Consider the following 16,565-nt stretch of genomic DNA (forward strand, 5'->3'; position numbering starts at 1 on the left):
CATGTGGCAAAACGAGAAGCCACAGAGATTCATGGACCAGGATCAGTCTTTTAACAACAATCTGTCTCAAAGGAACTAACCAGGTCCTCCCCACCATATCAATCCCTTCCCACCAGACCCCGTCTCTGAAAGGCCCCACCATCTCTCCTCTTCAACACACTGAGGACCAAGCACAGCAACTCTGGGGGCCAAGTCAATCCAGACCACAGCAAGGCCTTAGCAGAGGGAAATGGAATGGAAGGAATTGGAGAGAGGAAGAAAGCAATTGGCCTTTTAAGGCAAGAGGGATGTTGGCCAAGTAGAGGCCACCCAGTAGGTGGCTTGACTATATTTGGATCAAAACTTTCAGGTCCTTGGAAGGCAGAGATTCTATAAATAATAATAATTGTTGAAGGTTGACTTAAGAGTCTAGTCTCTAAGGACAATGCACCTCAGAATTCCTGGACTTCTCCCAGGCCTGTACCAGACCATGCCAGCTGTACTTTCTGGCCATGATGCTTTCCCTTGCACCCATTGGGGCAGTCCTCTCCATGCCTGGCCCAATATCACCTGATCCTTGAGGTCATTTTTGACCACACCTGGCTGAGTTTGTGACTCCCGTGGCAGTTTTCCTCCTGTGGTACCCTAACCATGACATCAGTCTGAGAGTAGGACACCACCTTAGGGCTAACTGTATGGATGGCCCTTTCTTCCACTAGGCACAAGTTTCTAAAGTGCAGGAGATGCTGTGTTGACTTCTTGTCTCCTTTCTGGTTCCCCAAGGCACACACTAAGTGTTCGGTAAATGCTTACAAGATAAAACTACTGTAAGCAAAAGCAGCCTAGGAAGATTTAAAAAAATATATATGAATAAAGATCTAGGAGTTTCTAGAAAAAGCAAGAATGTAAATAAACTCATACTAAAACCTAAAATCTTCTATCATGATGTAGGCATTCACACCCATTTGGGTATATTGTCAACATTGTTTTCAATAAATGGAAAAACAAATTCCTTGAAAGCTTATATCCATTCACACTTTGATAACTTAATTTTGGCCTCCTCTAGGGCTGCTTTCTTCCTTTCCCAGTCAAACCTGATCATCAAAGTGATATGATTCATAAACACATTCAAACAAAAGAGGAGCCCAGGGCATGGTGGTGCACACCTGTGATCCCAGTGGCTCGTGAGGCTGAGGCAGGAGGATCTAGGTTTAAAGCCAGCCTCAGCAACTGAGAGAGCCCCTAAGCAACTCATCAAGACTCTGTCTCTAAATAAAATATAAAAATAGATCTGTGGATGTAGCTCAGTGGGTAAGCACCTTGGGTTCAATCCCCTGTACCCAAACACACAATGACGACAAAAAACAAAGACAAATAAGAGAGGCGGAATCATACTGCTTTTTGTAGGAGGATGGAAGTTTAATGAATTAAGGGAGAAGTGAAAGTTTCACTGATTTTGATGAGTTTTGGTTTGTCACTCGCCTGATAAACACAGAAACATGGGAAATCACAAGCCCTGATTGCATCTTGGCTAAGGAAACCTGCTCTGGCTACAACAAACTCTTTCCAAACCAAATGCTCTCTTCTCGTGCTTCCTGTGTTGCTACCACTTCTAGCCAGCAGCAAAAGCCAAAGCTCTGAGTGAGCATAGAAGGATGAAGAGTCTCCTGAGTATAACCTACCCTTGTTCTCACCTCAGCTGAGGGCTTACAAAGGGGGGCCTTGACATGCACCAGTCTAGCTTCTTCAGCTACTTTTTCATCACAGCACTACATGTGTACGCTCTTAATGGTAGCACCCCCAAGCCTTGAGTCAGACACCAAGAAGACATAATCATGCTCCTGTGGTACTCAGATTTCAACTGATAGACTAACTAGGTCTCTACTCTTATGCCATTGATTCTGAGACACACAGAAGTCATTAAGAACTATGACAGGCTTGGTAAGTCAGCGGCAGCAGGGAGGGAAAAACTAATTGTAATAAGTGGAAATAACTGATCTAGAAAGATCAGCCATGAAAGGTGGGAGTGCCTGAAGCTTGAGCTTTGGAAGAGTTACATTTCTCCTGGTGAGGTAAGAGGTTTCTGAAGGGTAACAATTGAAGAAGTCATAAAATAAATGCCACAATGGAGGTATTTTGGAAAACTGTAAATTTGGCTTACTTTTGAGACTAACCATGTCAAAAATTCATGAATTTGTGACCTGGAAGATACGCAAAATTGTTAGAGGGTCCCCACTGCTGTGAATGTGTGGAGATACACATGGAGCCTGTCTCTTTATCTCACATTCTGCATACACATTCATACAGAGGCCCTTCTCAAGACTAGACTGAGAGTGTTATTCTGAATATTCATGACATGACGATTATTAATGTCACTGAGGTGATTTCATTCCTACTTGGCAGAGACATGTTTTTATACCTAGAAACCGAATAAGTGTTAAGAGAAATGGCAGCTTTGCACCAGCCCAGCAAAAGCAACTCTGTACATTTTAGTCGTGAAATACAGATTATTTAGTCTTGAAATACAAGGTGCTTTTAATTACCCCCTCCTGAGCCCCATCCCATGATTAACCTTATCCTGGGGAGATTTCCAGCTTTGACACAAAATAAAACATCCTTGGGAGCACAGGTTCCAGAGTTTATAACTGTATCTTGATTATTATTTTCTTTCATAGGAGTGAAATTTAAACAAAGCATAAAGAGGCTCTAAGAAGTCTCAATAGATTTCTAGGGAATGATTTTGTAAAAATGCTTTGGGAGAGAATTACCACATATTTACAACTTCTATTATCTAAAAAAGCATTTAACACAACAGGCATTATGAAACAGCTCTTTCTAAGAACCACAGACTTGCACAGTCACACAGAGAATTGAAAAACAAAAACAAAAACAGCTACTGGTGATAGTTAAGTAGGTCCTTGCACATCTGTTGTCTAACTCCCCAAGCAACTGGCCTGTCTGGTTATTCTACATGCATGATATTACATCAAATTACCCAAAACTATTGTTTTCAATTAAAGTGACTTATATTTGGTTAGATAAAATATGTGTTTGGGGCCCTAGACTGAAAAGAATTATGTTAAATAAGTCAGACACAGGTGTAGGTACAGGGCAGTGGAAGATGCCTACACCAGTTCAGTGCAGGATTAAAAACTTTCGGTTAGCTTCTTATACTGTACTGCCACATCAACACTCATCTTTTCAGAACAATCCTACCCTTAGGAAGGCAGCAGCGAAAAGTACAAGGAATAGTGCCTCACCCAGGAGGATCCAGGGAAGATGGCAGGAGCAGGCCCTTGTGTCGTGGGACTGACCTTAGGCACCCAGTGGCATTGCGCAGCGCCTGTGATGAATGCAGCTGTATTTTCTGATCATCCTGAAGAGGTGAATTTTCCCAGCCTGAATGGGGGATAATCACCACGTTGGTCAATACTGTCAGGGCATCCTGGATGATTGGCATTTTGAGTACATCACATGAAGAGAGATTCCACAGGACTCCTGCAAGAGACACACAAGGAAAGAGTTGGTAGCTAACAGTCGTTCTCATCTCACAGTGTTTTTCTCTCTGGAGTGAAAGGCACTGGCAGAAAGGAGTCAGGCAGTGTGTGGGGGTGTATCTTAGAGTCTGATCCTAATCCTAGAGCACCCATTTGAACCTTCTAGAAGCGTGCTGTGAAATACAGGTGAGCAGAACAGGGACATGACTGTCTCTGTCTCATCATGAAGAACAACTAACTCCAGAGGGCTGGTTGAACTGAGGCTCTTACCTTGCTTCAATAAACTTCTAATATGATGGACCCGAGCTTCCAACTTGAATCCAAGACCAAAGATGTGTGAAAGTTATTCACAATAGTCTGGTAGGTCTTTGTTTTACCCAGCACCTCAGCATGCCTTTGTGGCTGACCTCATTCACCCAGCTTCTACACACCAGCAGATGACATTAAAGGGACACCTGAGACTCCAGCAGGAGACTGATGGCAATTAGCATGGGAAGCAGTTTGAACATGGTGTCACTGTGACAGCTTTGTCAGTTTTTCTCTGGAAGCAAAATCATGAAAGACCTCTAGAATATTCTTTCTTAAATGGTGATACAGGGAGCATGGAGGGCCTGTCTCATTTCTAAAATGAGACTAATTCTGGAATTGGCCCATGGGCATTGCAGGTTATGACATCATTTGAAAATGCTTTTAAAATAATGGTTCTATAGTTCACATAAAAGAAAAAGAAACAGTACACTACTCTGTTCCCCTACTGATGAAAGCCTTTTGCTCCTGCAGCCTAAACAGGCATCAGCTCTGCAGAGATGGGGATCAAATACTGTAGTTGTCTTTAGAAAAATGACTTCCGGCTTTAACAAACTCTCAATCTATTTTAACCAGATGAGATTTCATTTTATCCACCATCTGATGAATAGAATATATAGAATGAACTTTGTTCTGAATTTTTTATTAGTTATTTACACATGTGGAACCAATCAGTAATACAAATGTGACTGTTAATCATTAATTAAGCAACTACCACAGTGACTATAAATTTCTATAAAAACATGACTGCAGAGACAAACCCCTTTAACTGTCTTTAGAAGTAACATTTACTGGGAATTTCATTTAAGGGAATACAACAGAGATGAAATGGTTTTGGTGCCTGTGGTCTATGAATCAGTCCCATAAGGCCCAGGGTTACCTTGAGAGCAAATCTGGACTGCCTGTTTGGGTAAATAAAGTATTTTTGTAACACAGCTGTGTCTATTAATTTGTGTATCTTTTGTTTGCTTTTGTCCTCAGAGGGAGAGTTCATTATTAGTGACAGAGACTGTGTGGTCCACAAAGCCCAGTAAATACACTACCCGGCCCTTCACAGAAAAGCTGTCCAACCCTCCTCAGTTCATCCACCACACTCCGGGGGCTCTGTGAGCATGCTTAAACTGCCATTAGTGTCTTTCCCTGAGTGGACAAAGGTGCTCAAGGGTGTAGAGAAAGTGCCCAAAATACTTCATGATTTGGACTACTTTGAAATACCAGGAATATTAGTAGATGCATTTGTTGTTTTGAAAATAGAGCATGAAACTATCTATTCCCCTACTAAAAATTTTACAAATTTTGATCATCAAAATAATAAAAATGATTCTATTATTAATCTATTATTAATATAATCTGCATTTTTGGGAATACAATTTACTTACCAATAAGCTAGTTATTATAATTAAATTGATATCAACATTGGTGAACTATCTGTAGCTCACCTAGTTAGAGTTGTGTCAGGATGTTCATGACAGTCTGCAGATGATATACATAGTGGGGATGATATATATAGTGGGTTGAAAAATTGATTCAAAGTTTGCAACAACATTTGTTTGGGGAAGTACTTGTCTTTATTTAGAAAAATACCATGAAAAGTTTCTTTGAGGATGGTGAGTCGCTGAGGGAACAGCCTTTTGGGCATTTCAGTGTGATGAAAGAGATTGCTCACCTGCACTGCAAAAGAGGGGAAATGTGGAGGGAGGCATGGGTACAAGAGCAGAAGGCCAAAGTAGCCTTTTGTCATCCTACTGGGTGGTGAAATTAGGACCTCAGAATAAGTGACAACCTAGGGACCCCTTCTATGGCCCTCAGGGATCTAACTAATTTTAAGCAAAGTAGGTATATCTTTGGGCTTCTGGGCTAGTGTTAAAAGAAACTAGGCTGGATCTGAAACCCAAAGTAAGTTTAAATAATAGCGTGCAAGACAACTGCCATAGTGTCACATATATACATACACACTGCATTCATATGCACACACACACCACTTCAGAGACCAGAATGGTGCTTTTTCTCACTTTGGATGTTTATGAAAACTCAAGTCACCATGTCTGAGAACTAGTTCATAGAATGAGCTGATTAAAAAGATTTAAAAGTAGTGCTTTGATTCAATGACTTTACTAAACTTCCTGTTAACTGTTACATTTCAATGGTGATGGTCTAAAAATAATAAAACTGAGAGTTGCGATGCAATCCTTATTAACACAAAAATTTAAATAAACTTCTCTGCTAAAAGCCAGATTTGTTTTGTAAATCAAAAAACAGAGGCTGATCAAATCTCACTTTTACACTTTAATGTAGAAATTGCAAAGTTATTAGTTTGTAAAATGTATATTTTCCTCACTGAATTCAATCCCTTAGCTATATTGTAAAGCCAGTGAAACAATCAATGTTTACAAAAGATCCAAATTGATGTGTGACCATATTTACCTCTGAGTAATTTTCACTTCATAACAATGCTTTTAGTTTAAAGGCAGAAATTATTTTTGAGAATTTTGATCAATAGTCTCTCTCCCTCTCCCTCTCTGAGTCTCTCTTCCTCCAGTTGTGTGAAATGATCTGCTTTCTCCATTTAGTGGGTGAATCAAGATGAGTTAAGTTTCATTTTAAATCAAGTAGTAAAGAGGGGTGCCGGCTTGTGAACTGGAGTTGCACAATCCTATCTTCTCCTCTGAATCCCTGTATGCCCTCCAGCAACTTACTTAACTACATATATATATATATACATATATATATATATATATATATATATATATATATATATATATATGAACCTATCTTACAGCATTATTCTCAGATTAAATGAGATTTCGAATAAATTGCTTAACAAAGTGCTCAATAAATAACATCTGTCTGGAACTATATACTGTACCAACTTGTTAAAGGATATTCTTAATTGATTTACAATCTGGTCAACATATGAAATCAACTGAATAATTTGACGACATAATATATGGTAATCAGTAAGGGAACACAATTCAGAGTTATCACTTCATAAATTAGTTTTAATATGTAAACTGTGTATTGTCTAATGCATTCTGAATCCCATCTGGCCTATGAGATAAAATAAGGAATATATTGGTTCTATAATAAACGATATGGATTTGTCATTTAAGGAATAATTTCAAAGTATCTACATTAATATTGCATGAATGAGATATTTTGCTAGATATATTTCTAAGGTAAGAACAGTGTTTGAACTAATTAATTTATGTTTTTTAAAAAAGTAAAATATTTTCACATTATGGTAATTGACAAAAACACATTTAAAAACAGTAATTTTGAGTTTTGCAAAAAGAGGAAATACAGAGAGTATTATGAAGCAAAAAGAAATAAGGAACACTTTTTTTTACTTTATTAACAAAGAAGCTTCTAATAAACAGATGAAAAGGAAGCTACTGGCGATTGATAGAACCTGTAACAAATGACCCAACTTGGAAGTTTCTACTGTTCTGTATATGTTCCTGGGTGTTGCACAGGAATCCTGGTGTACGATATATAGGGACATGGATTCATCTAGTGTCTAGCACAGAGGTATTTAGCTTCTTTTTTATTTAACTTTTTAACTTGTAGATAGATACAATACCTTTATTTTATTTATTTATTTTTATGTGTTGATGAGGATTGAACCAGGTGCCTTACATGTGCTAGGAAAGCATTCTACCACTGAGCCACAACCCCAGTCTGCTCTTTGGTTTCTAAAGTCTGCATTTCCCTAAAGAAAGAAATTGAAGGAGAACCTAAAACATGGAAAGATCCCCCATGCTCTTTGACAGGGAGAATTAATATTGTCAAAATGGCCATATTACCAATCCATACACAGATTTAATGAAATTCCTATTAAAATCCAGTGACATTCTTCATAGAAATAGAAAAAGCATTCCTGAAATTCATTTGGAAAAATAAAAGACTCAGAATAGTCAAAGCAGTCTTTAGTGAGAAAAGTGAAGCAGGAGGCATCACAATACCAGACCTTAAATTGTACTACAGAGCCACACTAACAAAAACAGGATACTTCTGGTACCAAAACAGGCAAGAAGACCAGCAGAACTGAATCGAATACACACAGAAAAACCCATATCTCATACTGGACAAAGGCAACATACACATACATTAGCAGAAAGATAGCCTCTTCAACATGTGGTGCTGGGAAAACTGGAAATCCATATGTACTAGAATTAAATTGAACCCCTGTTTTTTACCCTGCACAAAATTCAACTCAAAGTGGATCAAGGACCTAGGCATTAGACCAGAGCCCCTGAACCTACTCAAAGAAAATGTAGGCCCAAGTCTTCATCATGTTGGCTTAGAAACTGACATTCTCAACATACTCCTAAATAGCAAGAAGTAAAATCAAGAATCAATAAATGGGAAGGTATCAAACTAAAAACTTCTTCACAGCACAGGAAACAATAATGTGAACAGAGAGCCAATAGCATGAGGGAGATTTTTACCACCAGCATCTCAGACGCATTAATCTCCAGGATATACAAAGAACTCAAAAAACTTAACACCAAAACAAACAAAACAACAACAACAAAACCCACAAATAACCCAATCAATAAATGGGAAAAAACCCACAAAAAGACAAAACAACAACAACAACAAAAACTGAGCAGGCACTTCATAGAAGAAATATGAATGGTCAAAAAATTTTCAACATCTCCAGCAATTAGAGAAATGCAAATCAAAACTACACTGAGATTCCATCTCATTGCAGTCAGAATGAAATCATCAAGAGTACAAGCAACAATAAACATTAGTGAAGATGTAGGGAAAGAGGTTCACAGATGCATTGCTGGTGGGACTGCAAATTGATGCAACCACTCTGGAAAGCAGTATGGAGATTCCTTAGAGAATCTGGAATGGAAGCACCATTTGACCCTATTATTCCACTCCTCAATTTATACACAAAGGACTTAGAATCAGCATATTACAGTGACACAACCACTTCAATGTTTACAGAAGCTCAATTAACAATAGCCAAGCTATGTAACCAACCTAGGTGCTCTACAACAGATGAAATGATAAAGAAAATGAGTTATATGTACACAACAGAATATTGCTCAGCCATAAAGAAGAATTAAATTATAGCATTTACCAGTAAATAGATGGAGCTATGTGAAATAAACCAATCCCAAAAAATCAAAGGCATAATGTTCTCTCTAATATGTGGATGCTAACCCACAACAAGGGATACTACCACCATTCTTTGTGGCCCCTTTCATTCCTGCTGTTTTCACAGTAATTGAAACCATTTATTTGCACACAGATGGTTCACACTAGACAACTTCTTGAGAGATGAAACAATGCTTAATTCTTTATTCCAGTGTGTGCCTGGAACCTAGCTGCACTGAATACATATTTTCCATTAAGTTTCTCAAAGCCAAGTAATTTTCCCCTAAAAATCCCAAAGGCCCTTTCTCATCATTCCCTTGTCCACTTACTAGGTAAAGCCTGTGGCTATGTGTAGAAAGATCTCCTGGGCTTTAGAAGATGGGGTGGGGTGGGGTGAAATTTTCACGGGAAATGCACAAGAGTCATGGGTGCAGAGCCCAGAGCAACTGCAAGGTTAGACATCCACAGTTCTTTCTGCTGTAAAATCTGAGCCCTCCCCCACAGTGCTCCAACACTGTAAACACAGCTCCTTGAACTGAGGGGTCAGCAGGTAAAGCTACATTTCCTTTGGTGATCTACTCTAAAACCAACTGGCCATTAGCTCCCTCAAGTAGCAATCTGTCCTGCCTTATATGAATCATTACTTTTTTAAGTGCAACTTATTGAACAAATCAGTTTTACATTTATTCTCTAACTATAAATGATGCCATTAAGTCCTTCTTAGTGCATGAGAGAAGAGGTGGGGAGGGGAGAGAAAGAAAGTCATTATGCAAAGCCGTGAGACAAACAATTGGCCCAGAGTGGGAAATGTCAGCCTTCTGTTATTCTCTCATAGGCCTCTCTAGACTCCGTTTATAAAGTACATCATCTCTGAAATCCACCAAGTTTCTGTAATGAAGCATTCCACAAAAAGCTATGACTTAGGTGAAATACCACAGCTGCACCTAACTCCACATAGATAACCCTATACTATGTATAACCATGCAGCCCATGCCCAATAGTCCAGGTGACTCAAGACATAACTACCTGCTCCAAAAACGCTAGAGGCAAAAGGCTGGCACCTTAAAAACACACCTCAGGTACCCTGGATGATTCTACTGCAGCACTCACACCTCATTTTTGGAAAGCCCTATAACTCAAGTCTGAGGGCAGTGTCACAGAGTCAATAAATTCTAAACACAATCCTCATTAAAAAATACTCCCACACATTTACTGAGTACCTAGTATTACAGGCATTTTCTAAATGATGGTATGGTCCTCATTTATATTTTTAAAAGTATAAAAAGATGCTTTGATACATTATGAGAACATCACCTGAAATAAATCAAACTAATATGTCAAGAAACAACAAAAAGGGGCTAGGGTATAGCTTAATGGTAGATCACGTCCTTACCATGTGCAAGGTCCCAGGTTCAACCTCCAGCACCAAAAATACTATAAACCAACAACAGTCAAGAAAAACCTCACAAAACAAAATGAAACCACAACTTAAAACATTCTCTGATATGTTAGTCCCAAATAAGAACAATTCCATAATGTCATCTTTTGTTTCATTATGCCAACCATTTGGAAAAAGACATAAACATATCATTTACATGCCTATTTATGCTCTTAACATTCACATTCATACCACACTCACCATTCACCACAAATACCAACTATGTATCTAATAATAATGAAAGCAAATAAAATGCACTGAAACACATTCTACATGTGCTCTTAAGGTTTAGCATGTGTTTTTACCCTTCAAAACAACCATATGATCTAAAAACTACTATTATCTTATTTCCTAGCTACAGTTTGGTTCAATGACCCCTCCAAACACACTGTCTTTATCTTTTTTACTTTGGTTTATGTCTCTTATTTATTATCAATAATCAGGTTCACTATAGATTATTCTGTGACTGGGAAACAAGAGCACCAAAGAACTGAAAATATACCATCCTTTTCACTCACAAGCTCTGGTTTGCAACATTAATTCACAAATAGTAAAGGCAGCAGACAGCTCCCATGAAAGGAGAAGGAGATACAAATGCAAACACATTATAATCTGAGAAGCAATTAGGTCTCTAACTTGGAAAGTTAGGTATTTCCAGCTAAATATAGAATGGTGCATTTCCAGTGCCATTAACTTTAGGAAGACCACAGCTAATTTCATTGAATCGATAAATAAAACCCACTCTGTGAACATTACATAATTCACCCCTCAGCCTCTCATTTCCTGGACAGCAATCAATTCTTGAAAGGCAATCAACTTCTTTCTCCCCATGGAACAGGAAAAAAATTCTAGTGATGCTGTGTACACACCAAGACATATTCACTAAAATCGTCTCTTTGTGATTTTTGTCTCCCATCTAATTATAGATGAAATATGATTTGCATTCCTTGTTCAAGTGTGATATATTTAATAGATTATTCCATATCAGTTTATTCAGTCAAGTCAGAATGACAGTAACAATGTTAATCAGGGTTAGGCCTACGTATCAATTTTAAGCTTCATATAGTTCAATGAAATTATCAAGAGTTGCGGGACACCATCAATATGTTTTGCTCTCTGTGTCAAGAGATTCAGAGTATTTGTTGATTTCTCCTTCATGTTCTATTTCACTCATAGTGGGGGAAGAGAATATGTGCAACATATGTGCTGAAACTCGGCCGCACACGCTCCATGGTGGGGATGCTGAGGGCCCAATCTAAGAAGAAGGATGCTATCTTGCTACCTGGAGCCTTGACACCAGCTAAGCCATCAGGTCACATTTCCCTATTCTGCTTGGAGACTGGAAAACCCAAGCCCCTCTGTGAAGGAACTTATCTTCTCCAGCCACCTCATCCTCTCATTTCATCCTCTGGAACTCATTTTCCCTCAACTCCCCTTCTTCCAAATCAGGGCAACTGTCTCTCTCAAACACTTTGTGATAGCACATAACCTTCTCCACTGTTCAACTTGCACTGATAACTCCCTCCATTTGTTACTAATTAAAATGTGGTTCTTTTATACAGGGTCTCAGTACCCCATCTCAAGATCTTGCTATTCATTCTTCTAAACCTTACAGCTTATAGTTCATTGCTGGTGATGATGAAACTATCCTAACTCCTGGCTAAAACTATAACATGAGTTTTCTAGCCTCATGGAAAAGAAATATACATCCTGTGCCTAGTCTACCTCTTTGAGCTGAGCAGACTGTCTCCCTTCTCTATCGTTTCATTGCCTACAAAAGTGAAATGCATTCTACTGCACTACTGTAAAGCGGAATGAGCTAATGTAAGTGCTTAACAAAGTACCTAGCACAAGGTAAGTGCTAAATGTTCTTTAACCTACGCTCATTCTTTCTTTCAGCTTATAATCTGACATGACAAGAAGAGGGCTGGTAGCTTAGATGTGATCAAACAGCCATCTGGGGCCATGGTCAAGATTAAAGACACTAATTATACCATATACCTTTCCATCAATCACTTGTCTGATAAACCAAATATTCACTAGAAAATTGCCAACAGAGTATTGTACCAAATTCTGCAGGTTTTAGAGGAGATAGAACTAAAACGTGGTACCTACACAAAGGAATATAAAGTCTGATTTAAAAAAAAAAACTGTCTTGTATAATTACAATAGAACTGATGAGACACAGTGATGACAGTAATCTCCAAGTGGGGCACTGAAAGATCTGGACAATTAAGAAATATTTAAGCTCACGCTTGCTAAGATTCAACTTACTTCTCTGGCCAGTCATGGATCCTGAGAATCTGTTATTTGGCTCTGGGCCTCAGTGAGCAATGGACAGTGGTGGGAGTGTGTTCAAGTTCAAGGTATGCTACAACAGGTGATTGAGAGTACTTACCGAGGGTCAATTCAAAACAATCTAGAGGTCAAGGACCAACAAGATGACCTTAAACACATATCTTTAAAATGGAAAACAGTTCCTTGAAAATAAAAACAGACTTTTCATGTGATCTAGCAATTTTACTTCTGTGTGTGTGTGTGTGTGTGTATATATACACACACACACACATACACATACATATATAGATATCTACATATGTACGTACACACACACAGAAAACAGAAAAGAGGATTGCAAAGAGACTTGCACATCCATGTTCATAGCAACATTACATATACAATAGCCAAGAGGCAGAAGCACACCTCACATGTAAAATAAAGAATGAATGGGTAAACAAAACGTGGTATAGACACACAAGGAAAATGTTTTCAGCGGGCCAGATAGACCAACAGACAGCGCCCAGCGAGACAAGGCCGGTGGGGAGCCCGGCGCCGCCAATGGGGCCAGAAGGGCAGAAGGGGGGAGGGGGCGCTTACCTCCAGCGCTTCAAAAATGACAAAGTTGGTCATGGCAACTTGATGTCCTCTTCGGGCAAGGTGGACTCGCGCCGCTTCCTCCGCGGGGGTCTGGACAGGGACCAGGCAGAGGACGGGGGCTTCCCATTGTCTTCCTTGCTGTCGGAGCCCGAAGACGAGGGGAGCGAGGGTGCCCGGGTCCAGCCAGCCCCGCCGCCGCCCGCTGCGCCGGCCCCCAGACCTCCCCAGGAGCGCCTCTACAGGTCTCGCTATGACTGCCACTTTTTGCGGAGTCCATGGCCTGAGCCCGGGCATCCATGGCTCTGCCACGCCGGGGTCCCAGCGCTCGCCGCCCGCGCGCCACAAGCTTCGGCCGCGGCTGCACAAAAAAATTGACACGGAGCCCTACCTCCCATGGCACGGCATCCCTCCGCCCCGTGCAGACGCTCGCTGCCCGCACCCGCCGGCGGGCCCACAAAGGTCGCCGAAAAGTCGGGGCGCGGAACCTTCGCCCGCCCCGGCGCCGGAGAACGTCCCCGCCGCTGCTCATGCAGGAAACTCTCTGCCCGGCCTCAAGAGGTCCAAGCCGCACAGCCAGCGACGGCCGGGGCCAGGCAGCCAGAGCCCAGGGCGCGTGCTGGGGCGGCCGAGCCTGCGCACTGGGGGTAGCGGGAGCACCGCGCGGGTGGTGGGGGGAGAGTGGCAGGGGGCGATGGGGACGAGCGGCGGGGGCCGGGGCCGCGCGCCGGGGGCGGCGGCATCCGGGGCGCCGCGCGCCGGGGCGGCGGCCCCGCGATGGGCCTCGCTGACTGCCCCCGACCTTCCACGCCCACCCCCGACTTCCCAGGATACTTGCTCCTTGACCCGCGGGAGGAGCCCCAGGGCATTTCCCCTGGGCTACCGGTGGGGTCAGAGGAGGACGCTTGGGGCAGGGACGCTGCAGGGCGCTCGGGGCCAGGGAGTGACCAGGCGTCACAGAGGGAGCCTGGGAGGCCTGCTCCAGCAGCGCGAGGCCTAGCAGCGCTCCTACAAACATATTCTTCAGTCTCTGCCATATGAAGCCAATGAAAGATGCCTGCTGGTGACCAAATGTTGCTCATGCAAAAAAGTGGTTCTGAAAATTTTAATAAGACTTATGTTTTTAAAAATTGTGTCTTTATTTCTTCTCAGGAAATGTTTTGAATTCAAAATTTCATGTGACGTGATCAAGTGTGAAAATTGATGGAAGATCATATGAAAAAATTTCAAATGACTCTTTAAAGCAACCAATGAGAGAACAAGGTTTTTTTTTTTTTTACTGATTGTAAACCCCAGTGTCAATTTTTAATGGATTTGATAGATGACTCCTGATGAATTATGATTTTTATATTTATTTTTAAAGAGCAATATAGATCTGAAACAGATCCAGCTAAGATACCATCCTGGTTGAAGAAAGTATCCACCCTCTGGAATTACACAAAACATACACTAGATACTGGGGACATGCCCTAGTTCAGTTCCCAGCAACACACACATATACACACACACAAATAACAATAATAATTAGTAAAAATAATAAATTCTAATCCAGATCCAGTTACAAGCCTCCTATTCACAAAACTTAGTAATTAGTTTGTGTTTCTGCCATGTTCAAGGCATTTCGTGGTCTGATTCCTGTTGCCTCTCAAACTCCTTTATTTCAGAATGTATTTTTCAGTGCATCCTAAGCTAGCTCTTTCCAGAACACCTCCATACCCTTGCCCATGCTGATCCATCAGTCCAGAATCTCCTTTACTGCCATCCAGACTTATGAATTTCCATTCACCTATCAAAGCCAACTCATCTCAGAAGTGAATATGGCCCCTCAGTTAAATCCAGCTGTAAAGAAGTTGGTTGTTTTTAATGAGTGGGTTTCAGGCAGCACGTACAATGAAGACAAGCACACAAACAAAAGAACCCCACAGTACACGGTGTTCTTTTCCCTCCTGACTGGGCTTCTCTGCCTGCAGCAATAGCTGAGTGTGAGTCAATGTGAACATAGTAAAACTGTTGTTGTCCAACCTGTCTCAGGAAAGGCCACCTTCCCCATAACTGCCCTTGCTGAAGTTCCTAACTGATCCTGCTGCCCGGAATGTTTCAGATGGTCACCTGCCTACCTTACACTCCCAACCCACTTCTCAGAGAGCCGCCTGCATGGCTGGACTGCCTGCATCTCACATTCTGGGCCACTGGCATTGCCTGCGAGGTACTCTTTCTGTTGGGCCTCTGCAGATTTCTGTATGTGGCGCAGCCTCCGGTGCCTAAGTTTCTCCTTCAGGGAGGACTCTCCCTCCATGCCCCCAGCCCATCTGGACACAGCTTTTGTCTCTTCCTTCAGTGTTCAGCTGTCCCCACCCCTTGGCCTCAGTCACGGAGCTCTTCTATGTACCTGCTCTTCCTCTACCCCAGCCAGGCCTTTTCTTCTCCTTTAAGCTCAGTGGGTCAAGTTGACTTCAATATTACTCAAAACTTTTGCTACAAAAAATTATACCAATAGACGTGTACTTGGGGGCAGTTGTTAGCAACCTCATTCTGGGAAACCAGCTCCTGTACGCATCTTTCCTATCTTTTTAGGTTGCCTTTGCTTCTGGTTGAGATGTAAAGAGGCGGGCTGGAGTTAGCAGCAGAGCAGATGGCCCTGGGGACCCTGTGGGCTCACACGCTGGTGGAGGTAAATAGGAGGGAAGGAATTTTGTGGGGTGCTAACTGGGGAGAGGCTCTGGTCTGGCAGTCACACTACACAGGCTCGGCTCTGGACAGTCTCTGCACCTCTGAACCTCAGTGTCCTCTCCTACAGTCACCCTGCCATTGTTCAGGGAGTAAACTGAGAGCTGCAGTGAATGTCCTGGCCACAGGTGTTTGGAACACGCTCCTCTGTCCATTTGTTCGTTGTTTCTCAATCAGCCAAGATGAAGCACCGACCCTTGACCAGGCTCTTGGAAGCCTTCTTGCCTGTCTTCCTTTGTAGACATGCTGAACACAAAGTCATTTTCACAAGGATGTTAGAGGGAATGAAACCGCAGCAGTTCCGCCAGGATGGAGCTCTACCCTGGGTCTAAGGCTACCTGCCTTGCCTAGGAGACACCAGCCTCCTGTCTGAACAAGCTCAGAGAGAGCAGCTTCAGTGTGGTTCCCATGGGATAAGGGGAGCCCCCACAATGCAAACCTCTGTACCACTGCCAATGCAGTGTGTTAGCTAAAGGGTCAGAAGAACATGGTTTCAGCCTGACCTGACTATTGGTACCCGCGTGGACCTGGACAGCCAAAATCTATCTATTGAGGTCAACTTGTGCCTGAAAATGTGTTAGGCATTGAGGATATTGTGATGAACAAAACATCAGGGTTTCTGTCCTCCCAGA

The sequence above is a fragment of the Callospermophilus lateralis genome, unplaced genomic scaffold, assembly GCF_048772815.1.
Source record: "Callospermophilus lateralis isolate mCalLat2 unplaced genomic scaffold, mCalLat2.hap1 Scaffold_63, whole genome shotgun sequence".
In the NCBI taxonomy this organism is placed as follows: Eukaryota; Metazoa; Chordata; class Mammalia; order Rodentia; family Sciuridae; genus Callospermophilus; species Callospermophilus lateralis.